This window comes from Mytilus edulis, chromosome 9 (assembly GCF_963676685.1).
Source record: "Mytilus edulis chromosome 9, xbMytEdul2.2, whole genome shotgun sequence".
Classification (NCBI taxonomy): domain Eukaryota; kingdom Metazoa; phylum Mollusca; class Bivalvia; order Mytilida; family Mytilidae; genus Mytilus; species Mytilus edulis.
The window spans coordinates 33,459,252-33,471,711 of record NC_092352.1 but is presented as its reverse complement, the minus strand read 5'-3'; the positions used below and the strand labels follow the sequence as shown (position 1 = coordinate 33,471,711).

The following is a 12,460-nucleotide window of genomic DNA, read 5'->3' as shown; positions in this document are numbered from 1 at the left end:
TGTCATGAATCCATCGATATCTGTGTCCTTTGTTTAATATGCACATAGACGAAAGTGAGCGACACAGGCTCTTAAGAGCCTCTAGTTAGATTTTATTCTTCCTATTTCTTAGCATGTAAACTCAAATTCACGAGTGTAATTCATTATTTTTGAGAAGAATTATCGTGAAAGAAGAAGTAACGAAGGTCAAGTATTGCCCTTGGATCGTGAAAGATCTGGTATGGATTGTAAAGGAAATCTTATTGAAAAGACACATGTAATAATCTGATTCAATCAAATATAATGACAAATATAGGAATAATACAACTGTGTATTATGAAAATGGTCCAACATTATGATCAGTATCCGGGAAAAAGACTTACTTCAAATAGTACACAGTTTTTACTAAACTACAAATGGCAGATACTAGGAGCTAATCCCAATTTCAGATTGAATGCTTCATATTTTTAATGCATAAACTACTTTCTCTTAAAAAATCTTTCAATATATCTGTTTGAAATAGTTTTTAAAGTTATTTTATTTATTTAAGAACATACGATATATCAGAGGAAAATCGCGTACCGCTTTTTAATTATCATGAAATTGGTCGTGAAACATCTGTTCGGCTTATTCGATATTGAAAGAAATCCACGAAAACGATCAAATCTTTCATTATACAAATGATAATCTACTAGTATATTGAATAACAACAATGGATTTACATGACTTATTCTACTTCACTTTTGTTTGTGATAGGGCTATGATTGTTCACTGTCCTTTCATCTGATTCTTTCTAATACCACACTGACAAGTTTTAATAATATAAGTCCGTCTGTTCGTCCTGCATATAAGTTTTATGTCTTTTCAAAAGTTGATATTGTCTCATCTAATTTCCATCTATTTTTATGCACAGTCATATCTATAAAACAAAGATCCCCTTAAGTGTCAGCTAAATATAAATATTTTCGTTTGTCGAATATTTAATCTCGTGCGCATCAGTTTGAAAAATCGTGCACACTAATTTGAAACTCATTCGCATGACTGTGCAACTCGTTCGCCGTTCTTTGTGTAATTTACTTTTGTCATATTAGCTTTTTTGCCATCGTAATTTTTTCGAGTTTCTATGTTTTTTTCACGTTTTGTCCCTTGTTTAGTTCAATTATTTGTTGGAAACCAAAAGTTTTAATGTCAATATTTGCCTAAATTATGTTCATCAGTTATAACGGGGTCTGCTTTAAAAAATATGAATTGGAAAATTGCGTATATGTAGTCAGTTTTTATTGTGATACTCCAGCATGCATTTCATCTGAAATATGTATGGTATATTCATGAAGATCAATGAAACTGACTGATAATGAAGATATCATATATCATCGTTAAATAGTTAAATTATTGTTTCAATTCTTTAAGCCGATGTCGATTCGCGCCATTCCTGACATTCTACCTTAAAATCAAATATCAGCTGTCTCTCAAGTTCGTTTATGATATAGCCATATAACAGTTTAGATTCGAGCACCAGTAGGGATTTGTATGTAGACGAAACTTGTGTCTGGGGTAAATATCATATGCCTGATATTCTTGATTCCTTTACTAAATAAAGGATCAATGTCACTGCTCTCCCAACCCCACTCCCTTTACCCCCATGTATAGATTGCTAAAGCAGTATAAGCCACGTGTTTTAAGAATCTACGGTTTTTAATGCTTTTAAGCTTCGTTTTCAATTTTGCTTTGCAACAAATATAATTTCGAGCGCAATGAGGAACCTTTTGTAGACGACACGCGAGTCTGGCATAAAAATTTCAAAGCCCGGATTTTTTTTTATTACCGGAATTTTTACATGTTAATACAACATGACGGGTGCCGCATGTGTAGAACAGTAATTTTTTACCCTTCCAGAGTTTTCAAATTCAAAACGGTTTTTTTAAGTGGGTTTGTGTTGCATTGTCTGTAGTTTTCTATGTGTTGTCTTTTTCTTGTTTTATTTTTCCTTTCGTCGTTTTTTTATTTAGCCATGGTATTGTCTATGTGTATTGGAATGATGATTTTTGAATGCTCCTTTGGCATCATTCCATTCTTTTTGAGGAAATTGACCATAAGCATATTCCATTGACAGAACATCAGAATGAATTAAGATGAAAAATAGACAAGAAAATTATAATCAGTGAAAAGAGTATTAGAATTAAACGTTACATTATTTTTCTTTCCAAGTTTTTAATATATCCATCGTCTAAATGGAACATTTGGATGATATGTTTTCTAGGTTTTAAAAGATAAGGTTGTCTGCTTTAATCATCAGTCTGATCATTACTCTCATCGCGAGAGTGGTAAATGCTTTGTCCAGTATAGAATGAACATACATAATCCCGGCAAATACAAAGAATAAATATTCTGTCTTTTTGTTGTTGATTTCATCAGAAAACCACACACCTAGAAAAAACACGTTCACTTGTTAAAATATCTTTTATTGTAAATGATTAATATAAACAAATACATGTATATAAGTTTGAAAATTTACAAAATAGAATAACGAAAGACAATTATAACTCAAGAATTATCAAAGTAATGCTTAATGAAGAGAACATCACTAAGTTTTCTATCCGAGGTTTCACCAGTCCAATAGTCAGCACTTTTGTGTTGATATGAATTATCATTAATATGGTCATAATCATGAATAAACTTTTCATAAACGTATTGTTTTCACCCATGAATAAAAAGTAAAAACACAAAAATACTGAACTCCGAGGAAAATTCAAAAAGGAAAATCAAAAATCAAAAGGCAAAATCAAAAGTCCAAGCACATCAAACGAATGGATAACAACTGTCATATTCCTGACTTGGTACAGGCATTTTCTAATGTAGAAAATGGTGGATTGAACCTGGTTTTATAGCTAGCTAAACCTCTCACTTGTATGACAGTCGCATCAAATTCCATTACATTGTCAACGATGCATGAACAAAACAAACATACTCAAAGAGTAAAAATGTCAAAAATAGGGGTACAACAGTCAATGTTGTGTTATCATCTTAATATCACTACATAAACAACAAATGTAACAAAGTAGCACAAAAAGGCATACATCAAATTCAACATTCTCATTTTGCTTTTCCTATATCACCTAAGCTGTATTTGGCAAAACCTTACGGAAAATGAATCCTGAGTGCTCTTCAACTTCGAACTTTATACGGCGTTTATAAATTTTCTAGATTCGAGCTTCACTGATGAGTCAATTGTAGACGAAATGTCCATCTTGTGTACAACATTTCAATCCAGGTACTTTTATGACTTCATTTAGTATGATATGAGTATACATATCATATCATATATTGAAATAAGTAGTGCATAGGGTTTCCCTGTTATCACCAGTGAGCCAAAATAAATCCAAGCTTTTTTCAAGGTGAATGGTTGATGGTTTTCTTCCCCTGTCAGCCGTAGTCTTGTTTTGCCTTCATTGACATATGAAACCGTTGGACTCTTATGGGCCTCGGGGGAAGATTGGTCGAATGAGTCTAACTAATATATCAATAGATTGTCAACACTGAGGTTGTGTAGTCACACCATGCACATTGCAGGTGTGCTCGACTCCAATCTTATTTGAAACTTTGTATCTGTTGAGTTTATTTCCTTTGTTGTTTGATATTAATTTCTTAATTGTGCCTAAAAAATTATATCTTTTAATTCTATTTACCTCTTTTGAATAGTTTTGAAAACACAATTTCTTTCATATGTATTTCATAAAATTTAAATAATTAAATTCAGGATCCTAATATATAATACAAAATAAATTTAAGTACACATAATTATAAGGAAATATTTACTAAGATACTGACCTTTTGTTACATTTTTCACGATGGAAATAATCATTACAGCAAAATAAGTCCCTAATCCTGCAGTTTCCATATACAAACCCATGCAAAGCCCTTTCATAAGATCTGGCGCTTCCGAAAAAGTAAATTCCATACCTGCATTGAATTGAACAAAAAGTTACAAGATTCATTTTCAAAATCATGTATGCGACGGAAAGTAACAATATTACAAGCCTTAAAATGAGATATTACTACAAGCTTTTAACTATTTCTCAGACCAAAAAGGAATTGCATTCTCTTAAACCGATTCTTATATTTTACATAAATACTTCTAAATCAAGACAACAGTAGTACCGATGTTCAAACTATCATCAATCAAAAATGATATTGATGTAATGATAATTATAGAAATTATAATATTACATAACTTATAAAATTGAAATTGGAAATGAGGTATATGCCAAAAGGTAACAACCCGACCAAAGAGCAGACAACAGCCGAAGTCCACAAATGGGTCTTCAATGAAGCAAGAAAATCAGGCACCTGGAGGTAGTTCTCAGCTGTCCCCTCAATAAAGATGTGTACTAGTTCAGTGAAAATGGACGTCGCACTAGACACCAAAACACATAAATGAAATGTTTTGTAAGACCTCAACCTTCTCCTGTAACTCTACCCAATGTAGAATAAAGAAACACATAGCAGTACGCACAGTAAAACGCGTCATGAAACATGAAAAACTTCGAACAACCAGCAAGCAAATATTGCTCAAACAGCACACCGACAGATAATTGAATATTTCGATTTTTATAAGTATATAGTATTTTAGACTACATTTAACATTGTTTTAAATCTTGCCAATGTACAATTTAGCAAACAAAATGTTTTCAACCTGTACTTCAAATGTTAAAGGTTCCGAATAAAAATAATTGCAACAGATGGAGCATGGTTGTGATCATTAAGGAATAGTTTTGTTTATAACTTTCGTGGTTGCACTAAACGGAATATGCTAATTAAACTTTACTTCTGATTTAAAAAAAAAGTTATTTATATTGAATATCTAACTAAATTTGTAAGTTAGAAACCGCCTGTTACGGTCCAAGTATTGGACAAAAAACACAGATGTCTGCTTTCATTGTTCTGGGGTAAATATCTATATATATATACCTACATTATGTAATTATGCAAACTGTTTATTGTAACACCATCATCTCCAATTATCGATTTTTTTCATGCAATATTTCTGTTAGCTAGTTGTAAAACCACTTAAAGCAAATCCCTGATCCATTTTATTGTGAGAAGAAAGGTTGCAAAGATATACAGTATATTCCAAATATATTTTATTATTTTGGAATTGATTTCTTAAGCCGGACAGACCAAAAGAATATGTTGGTAAGCATACTTTCATTAGCATTTACATTTTAAAGTCAATGTATTTTGTTTTGTTGTTTTATTGTTTCACCATAATATAAAAAAAAGAGTGTACCCTTTGAATAAAAAAAATCTGAGGTGACTGTCAAAGTGAATACACACAAACGTCATAAAAACGCAAAATATAACTGAAGGTCAAAATACGGTATTAATAAAATGAAAAATTAAAGTCTAGAACCATTGTGGATAACTGAAAAATACACTAGCGAAAATCAATACCTTATAGTAAACATCATAACGATATGATTAAGGCCAAAAACTTAAAATATATGGCGGAGTTTCACCAAATTGAAATGAAGAACTTACACTTTGTAAATCTCTATCAAAGGGATAATAAACGATACATTGAATATCTTTAGAATCCAATGTAGAAAAAATGTAAGGAGAAATTTTTCACGCGTTTCAAACTATAAATATGAATACATTTGTTGCATAAAATACCGATAGGAAAGAAGTTTTATCATTATTTATGGGGGGAAAGGGGGAGAGAGATTTTTTTTCCGCGCGCCATTGATATATATATATGAGAAACTACCAAACTTATTGTAGAACATGATTTTATGAATTACATTTGAAGTTTATGGGGCGTGAATTCAAAACATAATTCCGTCATAACTAATGTACTTGTCAAGAATAAGGATACAAAACGGTGTATTTGAAATTTCAGGATAGCTTGTTAATTGTAAATACCAACCACTAAACTACAAAAGGATCTTTTTATATTTAATATAAGTTCTAATGTGTATGATTTATATATAAAAATAGTGTGCATACAGTGTTCCACAGACTAGCATATTATAAACAACCTGTTCTGCCTCAAGGAAAATTAGATAGGGGTAAAATATATCAACTAATGTTACAATTTGGTTAATCAGAACAAATATAAAACAGTTAATAAAGTTTTAGGGAAATTTGAAGTTACAAAATCCCTGACTTCAATTTATAAATTGGCAAAATTAAATTAAAGCTCAAATACATCAAACGAATGGAAAACAGAATGATGTCATATTTCTGACTTGATACAGGAATTTCCTCATGTAAAACAGGTTGGATTAAACTTGGTTTCATAGCTAGCTAAACCTCTCACTTACAATGACAACAGCGTAGAATTCCATTATTTTGACAACAATGTGTTAGCAATACAAACAGACATAATAGGTAAAAATGTCGAAAAAGGGTACAGCAGTTAACATTTTATTAGGGTCTTACTCACTATAAAAACAAGCAAATACATCAACTAAGAAAAACAAAATGATATAAAGACACTCTTTAGATACCGCACATAAGCAAAAATAAGAGACAAGAAAACAAAGAAATGACCATAGCACAATAACAAAATGGCGAGATGTATAAAACCAAAACCACGTCAAAACCGTAATTAAAGCGATATTTTTCTTAAAATGTCCTGTACCATGTCAGGGGTATGGCAGTTGTTAACAAAAAGTCTGTTTCTACATGAATGTATGTTGGAGTTTTTTAAGAAGCAGTTCAGTATTTTTGTTGTTCCATTGTTTTCCTTGGTTTTGGTTTGTGACCCAAATTTGTTCTCGCTTAATTGTTTTCGCTTAATCGATTTATGATTAATTAGCAACGTTAACTACTGTTGTCATCAAACCTAACCACAGGGCGATCTAGATTTGGAAGACTTTTTTGCATTTGATCAATGGTAATTTTTTGCCAATGATAACAATGGGGTCTTCAGCTGGTTTTAGATAAGCTCACTACATTTACATCACTGCAGGCTGGACTAATTTCTAAATTCTTAGACGTCCTCATTGCAACCATATGGCATTGCAGTACCTTTTTTCTTTAAAACGAAGACAAGTTATCTTAAATTGATTGTTGCTCCTTTACGAGTCCTAAAACAATATTTACCGTTTCCAAAAAAATACTTCAATAATTAATATAAAATAAAACGCTGTGACATTTAAACCTTGCTATTCGAAAAAAAACCGACAACTCAATTGCAAAAAACAATAGTCTATAAAAAGACAAACAATTCAATTAAAACAATACATGGAAGAGTTAAAAAAAAATGAGCAACACGAACACCACCAAAACTGTTAATGATATCAGGTGCTCCTAAAGGATCTGAATAAAAAAAAATCAAATTCGAAAGCTGGTTCCAGAATAGTTCAAGAAAGCTAATCAGTAGAACCAAAATTAACATTCGCATATTCACCATTTACTTAAGAATGCCAACATTGCTATCCTTGTCGTTGTTAAAAACACGCTTGTAGTGGTACCATTAATGAGTTTTAGAGCGAACTTATATGCTTTCAGAAGAAATGTTTTGTAAACAGTTACTATGAAATTTCCATATATTTGAAAAAAAGCTTATTCATGACTTTTTCTGTTGTCTGCCTTCTAGAAGGAAGATAGAAAACGCAATGGCTTACAACTTGAAAACGATCTTTCTAGTCGATCAAAAAAGGTTGACAATATTTTCTTGATGTGAATAAGTTTCATAATCGCAGAAATCACATCGGGCCACCAGGAGTATGTATTACTAAGTTTAAATGCACACGTTTTCGAACATACCGCAGTAATTCTTTCAATATGTGAAAAACATATTAATGGTATTGACTTTGCTTATATTTTTAGGAAGCATTTCAATGTCAATAATATGAATGATTTATTTAATAGCGTTCCTATTACAAATATTGGTTCATTCTTGAAGGAAGGGATACAGTATAAAATATGAAAATGTTGTATAAGTTTAAAATGATTTTAATTTTTTTATCTTTATAGTGTTGAATTTTATTTGTAAATAAACAAATATATTTCAATCGGTTGATTTATCGTTGATTTATGTGAATTAGAATGAAATGGTTTTCTTCTGAATTGTCTGCCCATAGATGGCGTTTAGGTTAAGCCTTTTGTGTGATTTGGTGGGTAAATCATTCGGCACAACAGGGTCTACTCCATAGGTCACGTTAATTTGTACATCCATGCTATTTGATATTTTGTATCATGCATTAAAAGATTGATTGATGTACAAATCATTGTCCTTATTGAAATATATATATGATGACATTTCGATTTTAATCGTAATTTTTATATGATAAATTTAATAAATGGTTGTTTATTAAACCAGCCCTCGGCTCTGTCGTGTGGTATAGCACTTTACTCTATTTTGTTATTTATTAGTATGCGATTATTATCAGTGGTTGTGATATATCGGTGTTAACGGAAGATTAAGATTCTTCAATTATAGTTTATTAAAGGACCTTTTGTCTGAATTTAAAAATATACTGTAAATTGTAAATATATTTGAATAAGCTCTTGCCGCGATATAGCTTTTTTGTGCTCATGCAGTCTAAAGCAAACACCAATCAGCCAATCAATCAATATTTGAAATTGCTCTAAAAGTAGATTTTGGTAATAAAAGAATTTTTTTATGTTCCATCCGTTGTGTTGTACCAAACAATGATCTGTATCGATTCACGTAAAAAAACAAATGTATTACCTGAAACAATTGTGAATACTTCACTAGCACCTATCAATGTAAACTGGGGAATTTGAGCAAATACGGAAACTGACGACGCAGTGTAGGTAGGGTTCAAAATTGTTTGGTGAACAGAAAGATATCTTTCAATAATACCTGCTGCTACTACCGATAATACTGCAAATGTCATTCCTAAACCTGAAATGAAATAGTTCGTCAACTATAAATTTATGCAAATGTTAGATTTATTTATGTTTTTAGTGGCTACAAATGTGTCATATTCCCTCATAAAGAACGATTAACTCCATTTAACATAAATTATTAACCTAAATGGCAGATGGTATGCTTTGTTTTTGCCCCTTTGTGATGATTTCCATCCATTGTATGTCAATACTATCTTTCAAAAGTTTGTATGGAGAGTTCCTTGCAATGACTTACAGTTTTGGTTTATCAATCGCAGCAAACACTGCCTGTTTAAGCTTGATCTAATTGATTAAATCCATTTACTTAAAAAAAAAAGCCTGTACATAGTCAAGACAGTTGTTTTGCAGCCCTTTTGGTCAAACATTCAGGCGTTTTTGTGAAATTCCAATTTTCGATTTACCTTGAAGGTCGTATTGTTGTAAATATTTTTTTTTATTCTACACACTTAATTTGAAATTATAATGAAAAATTAAATGCGATTACGACAAAATTTATTACCCATTCTCTGTAAAAGTGATGGTGGTCGATTTATCCTTTTCAGAAGAGGATATATGAAGATTTCCATTAAAGGTATCAATATTAAAATGGTGATGTTATCAAAACGTCTAAGAACTGCAACAGGAACTTTTTTCGACAATATACGGATATCAAGTCTTTCACTTTGTAGAAAAAAAGTTGAATATATCTGTGAACATATTAAAAACATGATGAAAACATTTGAGGCCTTTTATAGCTGACAATGCGGTATGGGCTTTGCTCATTGCTAAAGGCCGTACGGTGACCTAAACTTATTAATTTCTGTGTCATTGTTCTCGTGGGAAGAGTTGTCAAAATTGGCAATCATGCCACGTCTTCTTTTTTATAATTAAAGTATACTATTAGAAACTTTTTCGTTTTTTCTTAAAATTTTAAAAAGTGGAGGTCTGTCATTGTTAATTTACAGTCAGTAAAGAATTATCTTGCTGATCAAGAGGAACACAAAAGTGAAAGATAGATGGAAATTATTGATGACAGCTTCGGGGTAGAAATCTGGAAAAAAGTAAAATCACAAAAATACTGAACTCTGAGGAAAATTCAATCGAAAAGTCCCTAATCACATGGCAAAATCAAATGACAAAATACATCAAACGAATGGACAACAACTGTCATATTCCTGACTTGGTACAGGCATTTTCAAATGTAGAAAATAGTGGATTGAACCTGAGTACCAGACAACAATCAATAAACTAAGTATAGGATTACAAGAGATCCGCTTTCAATAGTGATTTGTTTATGTTTAATTGCATCCTATACATTGTACTATAAAAATAAAACAAAAAAAATAATGAACAACGCCAATCCCTAATTCGATTATTTTCAATATCTTGATGCAATTAATATTTTCAACCATATTAGAAATATAATTTATCACGACTGCTATGTTTGTTTCTGTGTAATCGATTATCTAGATTTTGGACATCAGTAAACTTATTGGAGTGTAATAGCGTTAACCGAAGTACATTTTGTATGAAGCGCAGAAGCGATTCTTTCTAAAAATATACGCACGGTCAACGCTTTTACAACCCTATAGAATTACCAAAAGAAGTATTCAATACTTATAATGATATTTTTAGAGGACCATGAAAACACGATCTTTATCAAGTTTTTCTTTTATGTATCTGTTAATTTTATTGTGGAAGCTCGTTTCATCATAAATGTTACATTTCATTTGGGAATGAAGGTTGATTTCAGAATGACGCGAGATTGCTGTTAGCCAATTGAAATAACGTATTGTAATGTCATTATGCAAGAAGAGGTTCAAAATCGGAATGAAATTCCTCACTTTTCAACTAATATTAATGCTGAAATCTAGTTGAGATCATAACGGTATTTTTATTCAAAACTTCAAATAATTCAGTTACACGACAAAATCTTTATAGCGAAACGTATGGTTAATGCCAGATTCTTTGTATATTTTATACCTAGCTTTTAAAACAACTAGGAAAGAGTAATTAAACGTATGCTTCAGTATGTTATTTGGAACATCATTAATTTATATTCACATTCGAAACAATACTAAAATAAAATTTCTGCACATGTTTATTCTGGACATTTTACAAGATCGACTTTTCTAAACACATCAATATAAGAGGTGTTAGCGTGGTTTGTTTTAAGTATTCTGAGCATTTTGTGACCCATACAAGCGATTTAATTCTCCAATTTTTTAATGACCTTTCATGTATCTTTTGTAGGTCATCGCATCGAACCGAAAAGAGACCGGATTGAGATCGCTTCTCGACCTTTTACAAAGCAGCGTCTATATTCATATCACAATAATTTGTATCCTCCCGATAGTATGTGATTTGCAATTGGACGTTAGGCGCCAATATATGGGTATAACCATCATTTGTTTTCTTAAAATTGTCATCAAAGTTTTAAGGGGATGCTTTAAAAATATGGATATAGGAAAAAACTGCATTTACCTTCTTTTTGAGACGTTGTATATCTATTTTTACCAATCCGAAAGATTATCTGTCCCACTATCATAACTACCACTGCTAAAAGGTAACCATAATCAAAATGGCCTACGTTCTGTTGAACGTATGCTACTACTGTATTAGCTATTACTGCACCAAAGTTAATAAACCAATAAAACCTAAATCAAAATGAAAATATGTTTTTAAGAAATTTCTAGTGATAGCTTTTAAGCTTTATATTTTAATACATAGTATTTTTCTTTTAAAAACTTTGTCCGTATGTTTTATTCAATACACTTTTAAAGTTCTAGAGTTGATTGCATTGCAATGGAATAATCATGACTCTCTGAATATGATTCAACGATTAACATTAATCGGTTATTCAGGAGTTTGCGGAAATTACAATACCCTAGTGTTTATGCTAAGGAAAATCTAGAGACAAATACTGATTAGTTTTAAGCTGGAATTAGCACACAATTCAATGTACTATTAACATTATCTGAATGTTTTCTACAATAATGTGGCTAACAATCAAAATAAAATGTAAAATGTCATCGGTGCAAACTTTATGGCCAAGATAATATTCTGTATAACTAAATATCTATAAGAACGGAAATTTCATAATTCACTGGGAAATTTATTACTCATAACCGCTTTCGTAAGTATTTTGGTTTCTTTTCAAAACTTAATCACTAAATAAGATATATTATGAAGTTTCAATATTAATATTAGTACTTACCAGCTAAAAAAAAGACTGTACTGCTAGTGTCCCCAAACATTCTACCTGCTGAGCGCCTAATGGCCCAATGTTAGATTTTATACCTCCGGATCCTATCGTTATGAGAACAAGTGAGCTGTAAAAAAGCACTCGTTTGAAATCCTAAAAATCAGTAAAAAAATAAACATTAATTACAATGATACTGACATGACATATCATTTATTTGTTCTACCCCAAGGCATAGTTAGCCTTAAGGATTCTTGTTGAGAGGGGTGATTGCCTTGCAACTTTGTAACTTGATTTAATAGAAATACTGATTAGTGTTATATAGGCATGGTTACTAGTGTAACGGCGAGATATTTACATAATATTACCAAAAACACCTCACATATCGTGAATTTTTAAATGAAATATTCCGTGTGA

General features: G+C 31.2%; 1 long non-coding RNA gene across 1 annotated transcript; it reads right to left on the bottom strand.

The window, feature by feature from the left end:
• Positions 1-2,184: 2,184 nt before the first annotated feature.
• Positions 2,185-8,794, bottom strand: LOC139490298 (uncharacterized). Its single transcript, XR_011656271.1, has 3 exons — positions 8,681-8,794; positions 3,808-3,939; positions 2,185-2,406 (listed from the first exon to the last, which is right to left on the bottom strand). It is a non-coding gene; the product is annotated as an uncharacterized lncRNA (long non-coding RNA).
• Positions 8,795-12,460: the final 3,666 nt, after the last annotated feature.